This window comes from Microchirus variegatus, assembly GCF_963457635.1.
Source record: "Microchirus variegatus genome assembly, chromosome: 14".
Taxonomy (NCBI): Eukaryota; Metazoa; Chordata; class Actinopteri; order Pleuronectiformes; family Soleidae; genus Microchirus; species Microchirus variegatus.
In genome coordinates, this window is record NC_139815.1 from 26,068,672 (window position 1) to 26,084,471 (window position 15,800).

The window sequence follows — 15,800 nt, forward strand, 5'->3', positions numbered from 1 at the left end:
TTTGGTCCAAAATTTGAAAAAAAAATTGACGCAAAATTTTTGGTCCATAATTTGAAAAAACAAATTGGACCCAAAATGATTGGTCAATTATTTGAAAAAAATTTGACGCAAAATTTTTGGTCCAAATTTTGAAAAAAAAAATTGGACCCATAATGTTTGGTCCAAAATTTGAAAAAAAATTTGACGCAAAATTTTTGGTCCATAATTTGAAAAAAAAAATTGGACCCAAAATGATTGGTCAATTATTTGAAAAAAATTTGACGCAAAATTTTTGGTCCAAATTTTGAAAAAAAAAAGTGGACCTATAATGTTTGGTCCAAAATTTGAAAAAAAATTTGACGCAAAATGTTTGGTCCAAAATTTGACAAAAAAAGTCATACTATATACTATGTCGTCCAAAAATTTTTTTTTTTTTTTTGACAAAAAAAAGTATAGCATGTTATAGCAACCTAAGGAAGTGATTTCAATGAAAACAAAGTGAGGACCGACCAAAATGTCCTCACTCCGTAAAAATGTCCTCACTTTGTTGGTTAAAAACCCTCACTGGTCCTCAGTATGCTGCAAGTACAAGAACACACGCGCGCTCACGCACACAGCTGTTCTTCTTATAGAACACTACATTGATTTCCATTCATTTCGACAGAACAAAGCTTTTATCCCTAACCTTAACCAGTTTAATGCCCAACCCTGAACTTAACCATTCCCTCCACGTCGAGGTTCTGACTCATTAGGACCAGGTTCTGTTCTCCATGAGGTCTACTGGTCCTGACGAGTTCAGTGTTCGTGACAGAAGTGCATTAGGTCACCGAGAATATCTGCAGAATGGCCCTGTATTCCTTCACCTTTGTGCAGCACTGTCTGTCTCTGCGCCACCGCCGTCTTACGGAGCGCTGCGGTGCACAGAGGTCGGGGCTATTAAATTTTCCTTTTCTTCAGATGTTATTTTACAGGAAAAAAAAAAAACACCAGGCTCCCTTTTCTGCGGTCAGTGCCTGTCCAATTCATTCAAGAATGATACGCATTCCTCGGCCACTTACAACCAGCCGCACTCCAACAGCTCCGGGCCAAGCGGGGCAGGTTGCTCTGCCAAAGGCAGGCTGGCTAGTAAAGTGGCTGCACTTAATGGACACCGGTTGAGTGAAAATAATGATAAAGAAAGAAGCCATATAAGACACAAAACCACAGTAGCAAATTATAAAACATATTACTTGGCAGTAAAACAAGTCGGCTCTTTTTTTGAGGAAACGAATACACAGCTGTTTCAGGTTTGTCCTATTTCTGACCATCTGCAGTAAGAGCCCCTTCATGATGTCTGTAACAGAAGACAAACCAAATACCTTCTGAGTCAACACAACCCTGATCCCTCCTGCAGCTGGAAAACAAATAAACAGCGGCTCACGCTAGGCAGCTCTGGTGAATCCACTCAGGAATTTCAAATACTTCTGAATTTATTTTCCGTGAGGTCTTTGGAGCAATCTTTTCCAATCAAAGGGGTCAATTTTGCTTGGAAAGAGAAAATATTAGGTAAATATTTTCAGGGAAGCCGGTCATATTTGAAATGGAATGGCTTTCCTCTTCGACTCCCTGTCCTCCATTTTCTAAACACACACACACACACACACACACCTCAGTTCTGGACATGCATGCGTGGCTGTGCCGGAGAAACAGATACAAACAACTTTTCCTCAGAAGCCGCCGTGTGTTTTTGCTCTGATCAATGCTGCTCCCTGACCACCAGGCTAACTGACACACTTGTTTATTTTTCCCATGCCCACTTTGAATTCCAACATTTAGCCCCCGAACGAAAAGGCCCCCGCACGCCTGACCGGGAAGACAGAAAAGGCTGGAAAATATCAACAAGTCGTCATTTACATCAAAACAAAAACAAACAAATCCCAGAGAAAAGGAGCTGCTAAGGAGGTCCAAGGCCTTTTTTCTGCATCAGAAATCCTTCTCATGTGGCTTCAGGCAGCCTGCCAGCCAAATCTAATATGGATTTATATACAAAGAAAGTGCTTAGTTTAACATAATGAATATTTAATCATGCATGGACCCTGTAAAGCAATTTTGTAGAAATAATTGAAAGCAGACTTTGTCTCGAGGCTGAAAAAAAAAAAAAAAAAAAAGCTAAACTGTTGACCCGAAGGAGCCCAAAAATCTCATGCTGGATTAAATGTTTACACTGCTGGCATACACTCTGATAAATGAGGTTAGGAATCTGGGGTGGAATCAACCAGTGTTAAATTCCCTGATTCCGTCAGGGCGAGAGAACACACACACACACACACAGTCGTAAAGCAGTGCCATCCCATATTTCTCCATCTGTCTTTTTAACACTTTGTCTGATTCATACTGAAACTGTCGAGTACGAGTGTAACTAATGATTGTTTTCATAATCGCTTCATCTGTTCTGATTATTTTGACAATTAAATCATTGATTTTTTGGTCCAAAAGAAAGTTGGCCGTTTTCCCCAAACCCCAGAATGATCATGTTCTCAAATGTTTTATTCACTAACCAACATTATTACATTTTAATGATTTATTCAATATAGAGAGCAAAAATCAGACAACTTGTTTAAATGATATATATAAAAACATTGAATCAATCATCAAAGTTTTCATTACCCAAGAATCTTCTCGACAGAGGCTGCCATGTTGGACCACCACATGTTTACAGAAGCCCACAAAGAACAAAAATAAACACCTTTTGAGTTTTGATGACAAAATGCTACCCTGGGTTCTTCTACATGCGTGGAAGGGAAATGTGAGGGAAGAGATATTAAGCTGCAACATGCACCCTCACCAATAACGGCACTTTTTCCATGATACAGTTGTAGCACCACTTGACTCAACTCATTTTTGCTTTTCCATGAGCGATCGTGCCTGGTACCTGGTGTTTTTTTGGTAGTACATGCTCTGGTGAGGTTCCAAGTGAGCTGAGCCGACGTGAGTGAAATGTGACGTCGACAGAATGCCGGATGTCGCCGATTGGTCAGAGAGTGTCGTCACCGGAAGAGTCATGAGCGCGACGTTCGACGCAAGAATCAAAGCGAACAATGCCGAACTGTAGATCAGTTAAAAAGACTTAAAAATCCTGAAAACGCGCGTTAATCTCCAACATTTAACAGAGAAGTCTGGTGTATTAAGTGACAGCACTGCTGGAGGCCGGTGATCGTGAGCCGAATCACAACACGTTTCAGCCATATTTCCTTTCAGTGACTGAGTCAGACGGAGTCTTTGCTCCGGTCATGCAGGAAGTACCAAACTAATCTTTTTAATGAATTGATTCTAATGATTCAGTTACACCTAAAACAACTGCTTTGCTATGACGACCCCATCCACGTTGAGGAGGTCCTATAGTGAAGGAAAATGACTGTGTCTGATACCAAACTGAGTTGAGCCGAGTAGAGCAAGAAATACACTATATAATGGCATAAATGGTGCTAATTGTTAAAAACTGTACCTTTAATTACTAACCCTCTGGGATGGAGGTTCTCTGTCCTCAGCTGCTCTCACCAGATCAGGACAGACCAGGGTTTCTCACTCCTGGTCCTGAGGAGCCACTGCATGTTTTAGGTGTTTCCCTGCTCCAACACACCTGATTTAAATAAATGGGTCGTTATCAGGCTTCAGCAGAGTTTAGTGACAACCTGATCATTTGTATCAGGTGTGTTTGAGCAGGGAAACATCTAAAACATGCAGGACAGTGGCTCCTCAGGACCAGGAGTGAGAACCCCTGGCATAGACCGGCATAATGCTTCATATATGATGAGGCAAAATCCGGTGACATAGGTTTTAATGCGTTTTTTTAACTCTAAGCTAAATTGGTTAGCACTCATTGGGGTGTGTTTTATATGACAGTTAGAGATTCTCTCACTCGAGTCGACTAATAATCCCAGACACGGCAGCACAGCCTGCAACCTCCAACTTAATCCTCTCAACTGCTCATGCTCCGCTCTCTCTCTCTCTCTCTCTCTCTCTCTCACCTCCTGTAACCCCGTCCTGTAACACAGGTGGAGGAACTCTGTGCTAGAACACGGCACTACTACAGGAAAGCAAAAAAGGTAAGAACAAGAGAGAAATAAACATATAAACATTAAATAAACATGACGACAACAACAACCAGAGAGAGAGGAAAAGCAGTATAAGCAGAGACAGAGCACTAACGATAGTAAATATGTGGAGTAGCAAAGCAAACCAGGAAAGGTGCTTAAAGGTGCATGAGGGACCCAAATGTAAAGTGCTGATTGTACTGCACATACATTTTTAAATAGTCTGAGATGAAATGCACATTGCCCTCTTTTTTATTGCACTTGGCTGTTGCCTGCAACGATGGATCATTTCACTGATTATTACCATTTGATAAGCAAATTTGCCAACTCGTATGATAATTGAGAGTAAATGCATGTTTTATCGTCTTTGTTGTCGTTATACAACCGAAAAAGACACAACAAAATTTTGAGGTCGGATGGAGGACTGATCGGAACCTGACTGAACGAGTGTAACACGCCAATCGATTATTAATCAATTACTAAATGAATCCTCAACTGTTTTGATAGCTTTTATCATTATTAAAACAGGATTTCTGATTGTTTCAGCTTCTTAAATGTGAATATTTTCTTCATTTCTTTGCTCCACATAACAAAGAAATCATTCAAACGGAATCATTTTGGTTTGTGGACAAAACAAGGCGTTCAAGAACATCGTCATTTCCAGATTTGACGAACACTGATCGACGTTTTTTAACATTTTCTGACATTTTATGGACCAAACGATTCATCGATCAATTGAGAAATTAAAGGATTACGAAAATAATCATTAGTTGCAGCCCTAGAAAATAATCAATGAACTGAGATGGAAAATCTAAATCTCCTGTCATGTACCAGACTTCCATAAGAATGTAAAAAGTGCCTGTAATTGTTTTTGAAGCAGACCTAGACCGGATGTTCCAATTAACGATGTTTTTTAGTGTGTATCTGCGTCATTACCTCGTTTACGAAGCCCTGAAGATGCAAAACAAACAGTTCAGCCATTGTTGAGAACGCTGTGTTTTATTGTAATCTCGGGCTCAGCGAGATCTCTGAAAAAACCCGGTCCGGTTACGTAAACACCGGTTCTCCTGAACAGCAGATCCTCCTGCTCTGGGCACTAGTCCGGGCACATCCGGTCGCGTACATTGAACCACAGAAGAAGAATAACGTCCGTTGTGGAGGTGTTTCACGAGCGACAGTGTCTTCTGACTCTGGGTCTGACTCTGGGTCAAAGGTCGTCAAAGGGACTGAGGCGGGGAGTCGTGAAGAAGCTATTTTTAAACACTGTTAAAACAATGTTTTGATAATGAGTAGCAGTGCATCCACCGTTCCAGAGGGGGGCGCTGCGCTTCTGAGAGCGGGTGTGCTGAATATGTCACTTCCGGGTACTGGCCAATCACAAGACAGTTGGGAAGGCTCTACGCTGGCTGGCCAATCACAACACACTCTGTCTTCTGGGGGTGAGATTTATGTCTGAAATATTATGGCTGAGGAACAGCGTCAGAAAAGAGAGATTTCTATCGGCTCGTTTACAGCAACTAGGAGGTTTTTGACCATAAAAACAAGTTAATGTATGTAAGTAGACCTCCATAACTAACATATATGTGCAACAGGACCACTCTATGTGAGTTCAAGTGCCACATGTGACCAATACAACGTGAAAAAATACTTTGCACAAGCACGGCTTATACCATCCAGTCCTTTGTAAGTGATTAGTTCTCATAATAGTTTTACTAAAAAGACTGTGACGATATTAATGCACGGCATCAGGTTGGCAAATATGACAAGAAAAAGCTAAACTTCCCACCACAAAAATAAAAAAGGACATAAGCGGATTTGAGGGAAAGTGTTCACTTATGCAAAATAAAACAGGTTATCAGGTCTGTTTGGTGATTCCCTGGCACCCATAATAAATCAGCTTAGGCTTCAGCCTAGCGGCTTCATTCACCCCACAAATCTCTGAGCTGCAATAACATGCGCCAGTGAGCACAGATTAATTTAATAACTCTTTAATATTCTCCGTGAAAAAAAAGAACAGGAGACCAGCAAGTCGGGAGCATATGGGGGTGGCTGGTGAATGGAGTCTAGCTGTGGAATAGAATATTGCTGCGGCAAGATTGAATATTACGTAATGACGCCATTTATATTCCATTCCAAGTGCTGGCTGCCCAGACCGGGGCCTCGTAACAGGAGGTGGGGGATTTTGTCTGTGATAGAGAGTAAAGAGTCTGCATGAGAAAGGATGAAGGTGGAGCAGAGAGTGTTACAGTGAAAACACCGTCTCAAACCTCCGTGTGTCTTACTCGGGCTGAAAAAGGCTTAAAGCTGCAGTGCAGGGATTTGTGTCGGAGTCGTCCGTGTTATTATTCTGCTTCCGTTCGGTCTCCGTGAATAGAAACAATCTAACGTCACTTTTTACACTGTGTAGGCTCTGTCAAGCAGTATTATCGGGCCTGACTGAGGGAGCATTTGTGTGTATGCAGCAGCAGTGCAAGGGGAAGTAGCATTTATCTTGTCAAACCCAGTTTTTATGCAGCAGAATTCACTTCTGGAAATTTGCATTATGATTCTTTTTGCAATTTCAGTTATAAGCCAACCTGTTTGCAGTCGTCTCGCTTTGGCAGCACGAGGTTGTTGTCGCTGATATGAAATGAATCACTTCCTGTGTGCAGCGTGAGAATGTCACCAGGCGACACCTGACACACGAACACTACGAAACACAGAGAGAGTCGTGTGGAACTGATAGACTTAAACTTAGTGGTTTAAACTAGGGCTACAACAGTAAAGCGATGATTAATCGATTACTGCATTAAAGAAATCATAAAAACACTTTTGAGAACATCACCAATTACAGGTTTGGTGAACTTCGATCAACATTTTCATTACATTGACTTTTTTATGGGCCAAACAAGTACTCGACCGATTAATCTCTCGATTATTTATTATTTCCAGTCATTTGAAATTCAGTCATTCGATATCAATTATAATCAATTAGTTTTAGTGTTTGTTTTCTAAAAATGTGAAATTCCAGCTTCTTAAATGTGAATATTTTCTCTTTCTTTGCTCGTCTAGAACAGCAAAATGATTATTTCCAACAAGATATTTAAGGAAATTGTCATTGTCGAGGTTTGAAAAACACCAAATTGTTGTTTTTTTAATAATTTGTGGAAATTTTATGGACCAAACAACTGAATGATCGAGAAAATAACCTTCATTTTGACTGATGATAAAAAATAATCTTAGTTTGTGCAGGTATAATCTTTTGAGAATAAGCATTATTTGTTTGTTTATGTAGCTTTTGACTGAGCCTTTTATAAATACTTTACTTTAAACAAGCGTCTTTCTTTATGAAGGCAGCCACCATGTTTCTACAACAACTTAAACAGACATTTTGAGGCAAAAACCTGGTAAGCAAATAAAGAAGAAGAGGTTTTCTGGTATGTGGAGGCCACCGTAGTTTCCTGACACACATGTAAAAACACTGGAGTACATACAAAGAAGCCAATTTAAAATGATTCAACAAGTTGAAATGTTTAGCAACAACTTTTGGTCTGTATTTCTCAAGATTCTCCCTGAACATTATTTCTATTTTGGTGATGAAAAGCAGCAGGTGTTTTGGATAAATGGTGTTGGCAGGAAAGGAGAAACAAAAAATGAGGTAAGACATCCCAGCAGGCAGCAGCCATCGAGACAAAATATGTGTTTCCCTTTTCATGCAACGGACAAATATCCTGTAATCAGCAAAACAAGGCGTATCAAGATGACACGTCTGCAAGTGTCGAGCAGATCAGATGGTAAAATGGTGCATGGGGGGGCAGGAGGGGTTGGGCGGAGGTGAAGCTGGGAGAGAATAAACAGAGCTTGCAGACGTTGTAATGAGAATTTGCTCAATTTGGCAGTAGCCTGAAGCAAAGGTCTCCCATCTGCTTCCTATTGGACAGGGAGTCAACAGTTTGGTGGGGGAGGGGAGGGGCTGGAAAAGGGGGAAACACAAGAATGAATGGACAACAGCGACATCCTATGGCCGCAGCTGGGAATGCAAGGGAGGCAGTTCATGGCGGAAAGAGCACAATGATTAAACAGTTAATCAGTGATATGCAAGCAACAATAATTAATATGTGTTTAAGGGTAATTAAAAGTCCTGGTCTGGAAGAACCTCATCACTTTAAATGATTTCAAACACTACATAAAGGAAGTATTTAAAGTGACCTGCAGCTGCTTTAATTTGCGTATTTGTGCCGTGTTCTTACTTTATTCATCTATTTGCACCTATTGTAGGAGCTGAAACCTCAGTTTAGTTTATATTTCTCATTTGTCACCTGTTGACGGGACAAAGAGGGCAAGTGTGGCACTTTACACCATTATTATCTGTTCTTCATCTTTATTTTGTGCATCATTACAGTTCGTCAGTCATCATTAAACTTCAGGATGACTTTTGATTTACACCCGCGTCACATTTAAGAGCCAACTCAGCCTCGTAGCTCATCCAGGCTTTACAGTCACTACACCTATTGTTGACCTCCGCCATGAGGTATATGTTTTCGCCAGAGTCTGTCTGTCTGTCTGTCTGTCTGTTAGCAACATAACTCCAAAAAGTCACGGACAGATTTGGATGAAATTTTCAGGAAATGTCTGCAATGGGACCAGGAACAAGTGAATTTAGGGCGTGATCCGTACACGCCGCTCGCCGATAGGGTGTGTTTTGTAGGCACTGAGCTGCCTTGGCGGAGGTCTGTGCTCTCCGAGTGCTTTTCTAGTTTGTTATTGTTAATGTGGTCGTCCGGTTGCACGTATGATGCTGCTAAATGACCTTTGCCTTGTACTCACACTTGTATCTCTTAAAAAAATAAACCTGGAAAAGATTTAATATTATAAGGAATTGCAAAGACCGATGAGAAAGATGAAATAGATACATCAATAGAAGTGTGGTGTGTACGGTAAGTAAGTGATATGGAAAAACATTTGTCACGATTAAAACTATCAAACCAGAAATAGATAATTTCCGTGATGAACAGCAGAAAATAAAATAAAAAAACATTTGTTTGTTTTTAAGTGAAATTTGAAGAAACCAACTAAACTGTGATTGTGTTGGGAGTAAATTTAAAAAAACTCTTTCAGACAAAACCATTGTCTGACGTGCTGAATAAGCCCCACGTGATTTTCCACATTCTCATTGTAGCTGCGTTCAATCTAAGTGATTCGTTTCATGTCAAGACACAAGAAAAGTGAGGCTGGAGTCTGACTGAAAGCCCACAAAACCTTTCAGAGGTCAAAACCTGGTCGTTCAGTCGTCTGCACTGCTGCTGTATACACACAAACGCTCCCTCAGTCAGATCTGATCGTTTTGAGTCTATTTTAAGATGAAGACAAATCATTTTATCATCAATCACGAAACTTTCAACAATTCATTAAATCCTGGTGCAATTTAAAACATTATTGCTTCAAATTGTGCAATATTTACTGCTTCTGCCAGGGAGGCTTTGCTAGTTTATTAGTAATATTACACAAAAACTACACAGCAAATGTGAATCTACCTTTGTGGAAGGATGGGTTAAATGAGCCACTTTTTAGTTGGTGGAGATACGAGCTCGACTGAGCGCCAGTGTAGCCCTCACAGAATAAACGTAGGTATTTATTAGTATCTGACATGTTAAATTATATCATCTTAAAGGAAAGAGCAACTGTGGAAAAACATATTACGTTCTAAATACCAGATGCATAAGGAGACAACAACGTTAATGTATGACTCGAATGTCATAACTTTCCTGTTTTTAGTCGACGCTGTGTGTCTTTCAAAGCCCTGAAAACAACATGCTCCGGTGTGATGTTTTAATTATCTCAGAACACAGAATAGTCTCAGCTTTGTCCTTGTGTTTGCCCTCTTAGAGGAACATGGGAGTTGGCTGACGGTGACAAAAGATTTGTTTGCACATGAAGTGACGGTCGTTTGTGCAGGAAGATTAAACACTAAGGTCAATGTTGAACCTGTGAAAGCACTCGACAGAGAATGGCATCTCAGTTGTTATTAATGTGTGTGTTTTAACTAGGTACATACACTTGTGTTTCACTCTCTCACACACACACACACACGCGGGAGTGTGTACAAACGGGTGTGTGTGTGTTTTAAGGGGTGTGAGCGGCTTTTAGCAAGATCAACAGGAAAAGAAGGTAAACAGGCTGAACAGTGGCTGTCGCCTGTGGAGGATGTTACAGCTCTGCCCTGCACTTACAACCTGCGTTTACAAAGGTGAACATCAGATATTAAAGGGCTTCTTTAAAGTCGCATCCAATTTTTTTATTCCTTGTGTAGCTGTGGAATATGCCCTTGATTTGTTTGGACACTTTATTGTAATATTTTTTATTTTATTTTATAGTTATTTAGCCTTTCATGTCTTCTTTGTTTTATCTTATATTTATCTTTACATGTATAATTTTTCTTTTATCTCATATTTTCTTTCTTTTTGGGATCAATCAAATACATCTATCAAATCATCCATTGAGCAATTTTCAGCTGCAAGCTGTTTTTTTTGATTGTTTAACCAAAAGTGATATTAAAACTGCATCTAATTCCGAATAGACTATTGTTTTTCCTTTTTTTTTAGATGATAAGCCGACTAAAATTGTTTATTCTGCTGCATCTGATTTTGGTTTTTTTTATAAACAAAATGTGTGATAGTAGAAAATGATCCAGAACTTCCTGGATAAACAGGGTGTGATAGTCTCTGAACCTTCATCAGTAAATTCTCAGCCTTTCAAAAACTTTCAGCAACTAAACAACATGGTAAATCATAAGATAATTGTCTGTATAGTGTAGTGTGTACAACATTTTTCTGGCGAAGCTGCAGCTGAAAATCCTCTTCCCTTCTGCCTTTAGTCAGCATCAAAACTCAAATTGAAGTTTGTCCACTGTGTAGTATGGAGGTCCAGAACAGTGCGGCCTACACAGATCTGACCTGGCTCGTGATATGAATATAGAAGGATCATCATGAGTTAACGAAAGACCAACAATTCATACAATCAGGTGACTGTACACACTTTAAAAAATGAGTTCCCCCACCTCTCATATGTATCCCCATTTTTCATTTCACCCCTATGGAAGTAAATCTGTGCCATCTGAGTTTGAATTCGAATTTCTAACACTGAATTTTTTTGCATCGAAATTAGACTTTGAATTTTAAAAAACATCAAATTTCAAGCACTGTTTTTTTTTGCCATTGATTTTTTTCAACGTTGAAATAAATTCAGTGTAAAAAAATTTGATGTCTCAAAAAATTCAGTTGCAAGAAATTTGATGTCTCAAAAAATTCAGTTGCAAAAAATTCGATGTCTCAAAAAATTCAGTTGCAAAAATTCAGTCGCAAAAAATTCACTTGCAAAAACGTCAGTTAATATCCAGGTCACCAGAGAGAAGCAATCGATCCCTGTCTCAATTCATCCAACACCAATCAACGTACGCTCCATTGGCCATACATGAATCACAGTTTAATACTAAACCTCATAACTTGATTTGTGGCGCCACCACTGGCTGCTCCTTGTTGTCTATCAGACGAACTGAGTAAATGCAATAAGCGCCTGGCTGACTGCAAAATGTCATCATGCTGACGACCCTGTCATCACAAACAGCACAGAAAAATGAGGATATTACAAACCAGTAGCAAAAAGATGATGTTTGAAACAGATAAAAGTTACTGGACTTTAATTAGGACGACCATATTTAGAAAGCAGACTTGGCTCTGCTTCGAGATACTTCAATTATACTTGGATGAATTGAGACAGGGATCGATTGCTTCTCTCTGGTGACCCGGATATTAACTGATGTTTTTGCAAGTGAATTTTTTGCAACTGAATTTTTGCAAGTGAATTTTTTGAGACTGAATTTTTTGCAACTGAATTTATTTCAATGTTGAAAAAAAAATGAATGGCAAAAAAAAACAGTGCTTGAAATTTGATGGTTTTTAAAATTCAAAGTCTAATTTCGATGCAAAAAAATTCAGTGTTAGAAATTCGAATTCAAACTCAGATGGCACAGATTTACTTCCATACACCCCAACCAGTCGAGGCAGATGGCCGCACATAGTCTGGTTCTGTCAGATAATCGCTATAGAAATAAAATTGAATTGAATTGAATTGAATTGAATTGAATTGAATTGAATTGAATTGAATTGAATTGAATTGAATTGAATTGAATTGAAACTTATACTGCTGTCACATAAAGACTCAATTGACCAAGATTTTCCTTGGGCCGCCTACAAACCTCCCAATTTCTAATAACTTGTAATAGCAAATATGACCAAGAGAGATATTTTACCCCCTGTATAATCATGATTCCCATGTTAATGGATCTTTATGAGGTTCTAATAATATAGGTTTAAGATCGGAATTTCAGTTTAATTATGTTCACAAACATGTGAATGTGTGTAATCCAGGCACAAAATCACTTTCATTAATCCGAGGACAAAAACATGTAGTGGTCTACAAACATAAATGTTGTTTGCTGCCATTGCTCAAAGGCTTTTTACCTTCCACAGCGACCGCGTCCCTTTGATTAAACGCCAAACCTCAGCCGAGAGAAAACATGACTCACGGTCGCCACGCGTTTGTTTTACTCTCACAAATGTAATAAACCAAAGGCAAATCAAGGTCTAAGGTGCGACAATGCAATGAAATGGGGAAAACAAGTCAACACAGCACGGCTTCAAACCCCCACTGTTTACCTGAGTAAACTGTGGCTCACACACACACACACACACACACACACACACACACACACACACACACACACACACACACACAAACGGCTGCACAAACACCATTTGTTGACTTTCGAGGAGTCAGTGGAGGGAGGTGGAAAATCAGGAGATTTGATCCCCAAGACAACAGAGGCAGAGATTGTTCTGGAGTTCATCTTATACATTGGTTCTCAAAGTGCGGCCCGGGGGCCAATGGCGGCCCGCAGAAACATTTCTGGCGGCCCCGCGGTGAATTACAGTTGATAGTTTTAATCCAGGAGCTGCTAAGCTTGTTAAATGTTTATTGGACATTACTGGATACAGACCAATAAGTGTAAACAAAAATACTGGGTATTTACTGGGTTTCTATATGGTGAATTTTAGTGTATTATTGTGTTATAAGCTGGTAATAAGCAGGTAGCTACAGCCCCCAATTACTAGCTATTTACCCAGTAAATATATGGTAACAGAAATGTGTTACTTGGTATTAACCTGTAATTAGAAGGTAAGAACAATGGCCAAAATACTGGGTAATTACCCAGTAAATTATAAAGTGTTATTATATTAATGCTTAAATTACATTATATTAACGCTTATATTACTTAACGCTAAACTGTAGAACTGCAATCTGGTCATTAAAATTATTACAAATGGGATTTATTTCTGTTTTTTTTTTCCTTTGGCGACCCTCAGTCCAATGTTGGGTTCCTAAATTAGCCATCAGGTATCAAAACTTTGAGAACCCCTGATCTTATATATATATATATATATATATATATATATATATATACATATACATAGTGCCAGGACACCTTTTCAAGGTTCCCACACTATGATTGACATCAAATTCAAGGACTTTCCAGGACCAATTCCATGAAAGTGTGTCTGTCTCACCGCCGCCCCCCCTTTCAGCTTGTTTGTTTTAGGCAGTTTGTAGAACTAGACCTGTTCGATTAATCATTTTTAAATTGTAATCACAATTATTTAGTTAGGACAACGTTGAAACATGAACATCGTAAAAAAAAAAAATGTTCCACTTTAACTACGGTATTTACGGTACAACCCCGTTCATGTATCTGTGCTGTGTTGCCGTAGTGACGTCCGCCTCCGTCCTCCCATCACACGCTCTCCCCACAGATTTGAAAACAAACACGACGGCGTTGGATTTCGTCGGAAAAAGTGAAGAGCGAGTCTGTTCGCTTCGACACTTCGGATGAAAAGTAAAATACTCCGAGTTGTCTGAAGTCTGTCTTCGGTCCGGTGTCGTTAAAAAACACAGCACGACTAACTTATTTCAACACCTCCAGAAAAAAAACACGTACAATCACTCACAAGAGAACACCAACAACAACTCTGACGCAAGTAACTCTGTACTATGTGACAAGACAGTCACGTTTCACATCGCAATAGACATGGTCCCGAGTAAAGCCCAATTTATACTTCTGAGTAAAGTGCTCTGCGTAGGTTACGCAGAGTCCTCTGCGTCGAAGCAGAGCCTGTCGAAGAGCCTCTACGTCGTCTCCGTCTGCACAGAATATTTTTTAAGTGTCCGTCACTCTGTCAAGGGACAACGGAGACGACAAGAGCTGCGATTGGTCCTCAGGACAGGCCGAGCTAAGCTGCTCTGTGCCGGCTCACAGTGAGCACCGAGCGCTACAGACGCGGAGCTGATCCCCGCCGATAACGTCACTGCCAAACTATAAATACGTCATATCTTAACACACACAGCACATGTTTAGACTCTAAATGGCCAATTTCTCGCCTCAAATTATCTTAAAACTGCGTTCCGTCACACAGAAAAGTGAGAAACGGCAACTGTTTTAACAACAACAGTCTTTCTCTCTTTTTCTTTCTCGGACGCCATTGCTCACTGTAGCCTGAAGCAGAACAACCTTGCGCAGCGACCCCTACTGATTGGGCGGGAAATTGCAGCGCCTATCCGTCACCGCGACGCAGAAGAATAAAGGCTCGAGGCGTCTCCGTGGTGACGCAGTCGGATAACACATACGCAGTCGGAGAAGTATAATGTGGCCTTTAGTAAACAAAAAAACAGCAAAAAAGGCTGGCTTCCGACATTTGCTTCACGTGTTGGACCCCCGCTACGAGCTACCAGGCCGAAAACATTTCGTAAAAATTTGTTGTCGAAGTCGTCTTGCAGAGAAAACCAGGATTTTATTTTCGGGGCAAAATCGAGGTTGAGCATTTAGCCAGTTGTTAGCATATTATTGCAATTTTCCATTCAAATCAATGCTCATTACGCTGCCTCTCAAAGCTAAAGGTCAGGTCCCACAGTTCTCTGCTTTCTGAGAGACACATATTTCTTTATTTTCTGTCTGTCAACGTTTGTGGAAGCAAGAGAAAGTGCATACGCTTCTAGGGCAAAGTGCCAGTCGTGTTTCCAGTTGGTTGCTGCCACTTTCACAGGACTTTTAAAGGGGGGCGCGGTCGCTCTGGCCACCAGAAGGTAATGTATGCCTGCTGTCATCGATCTAAGTGGTGAATATATCTGTCAGTGTTGGTGTGAGGACAATACTGTGTGATTTCTACTGGGATGAACAACCAATCCATCAATCTATATTCAGACTACAATATAAAGGCGACCATGAAAGAATAAAGCCACAGAAGAGAGAGAGAGAGAATCTTCTCCCTCCCTGGGCAGGTATTCAGATTGAAAGCAGCCCTGCCAAAAAACAAATGGTATGGGAACGCTGCTACATGTACCAAAGTGTAGATACATCAGTCCTGAAAGTCCAGTTATATGACATTTGTGTTTGTGGCCTTTTTTACGGGGAAACAGTCATTAAAATCCTTCGCTTGCAAAGTGCAGTGTAATTATGGTGCGCACATTATAACCTCCCAGGTATGTACTCGTGCTTGTTCTTGATTGACCATCATTACCAACCCTACGCTGAGTCAGTCCTCTGAAACAACAGCACAGCCCCACTGTGACGGCGCGGTGCGTCATTTTCCACTGGAGTGAATCAGTGTTCTTCTAATCCTTGTGTACACAGAGTACACCAAGCTCAATTAGCTCCACCCG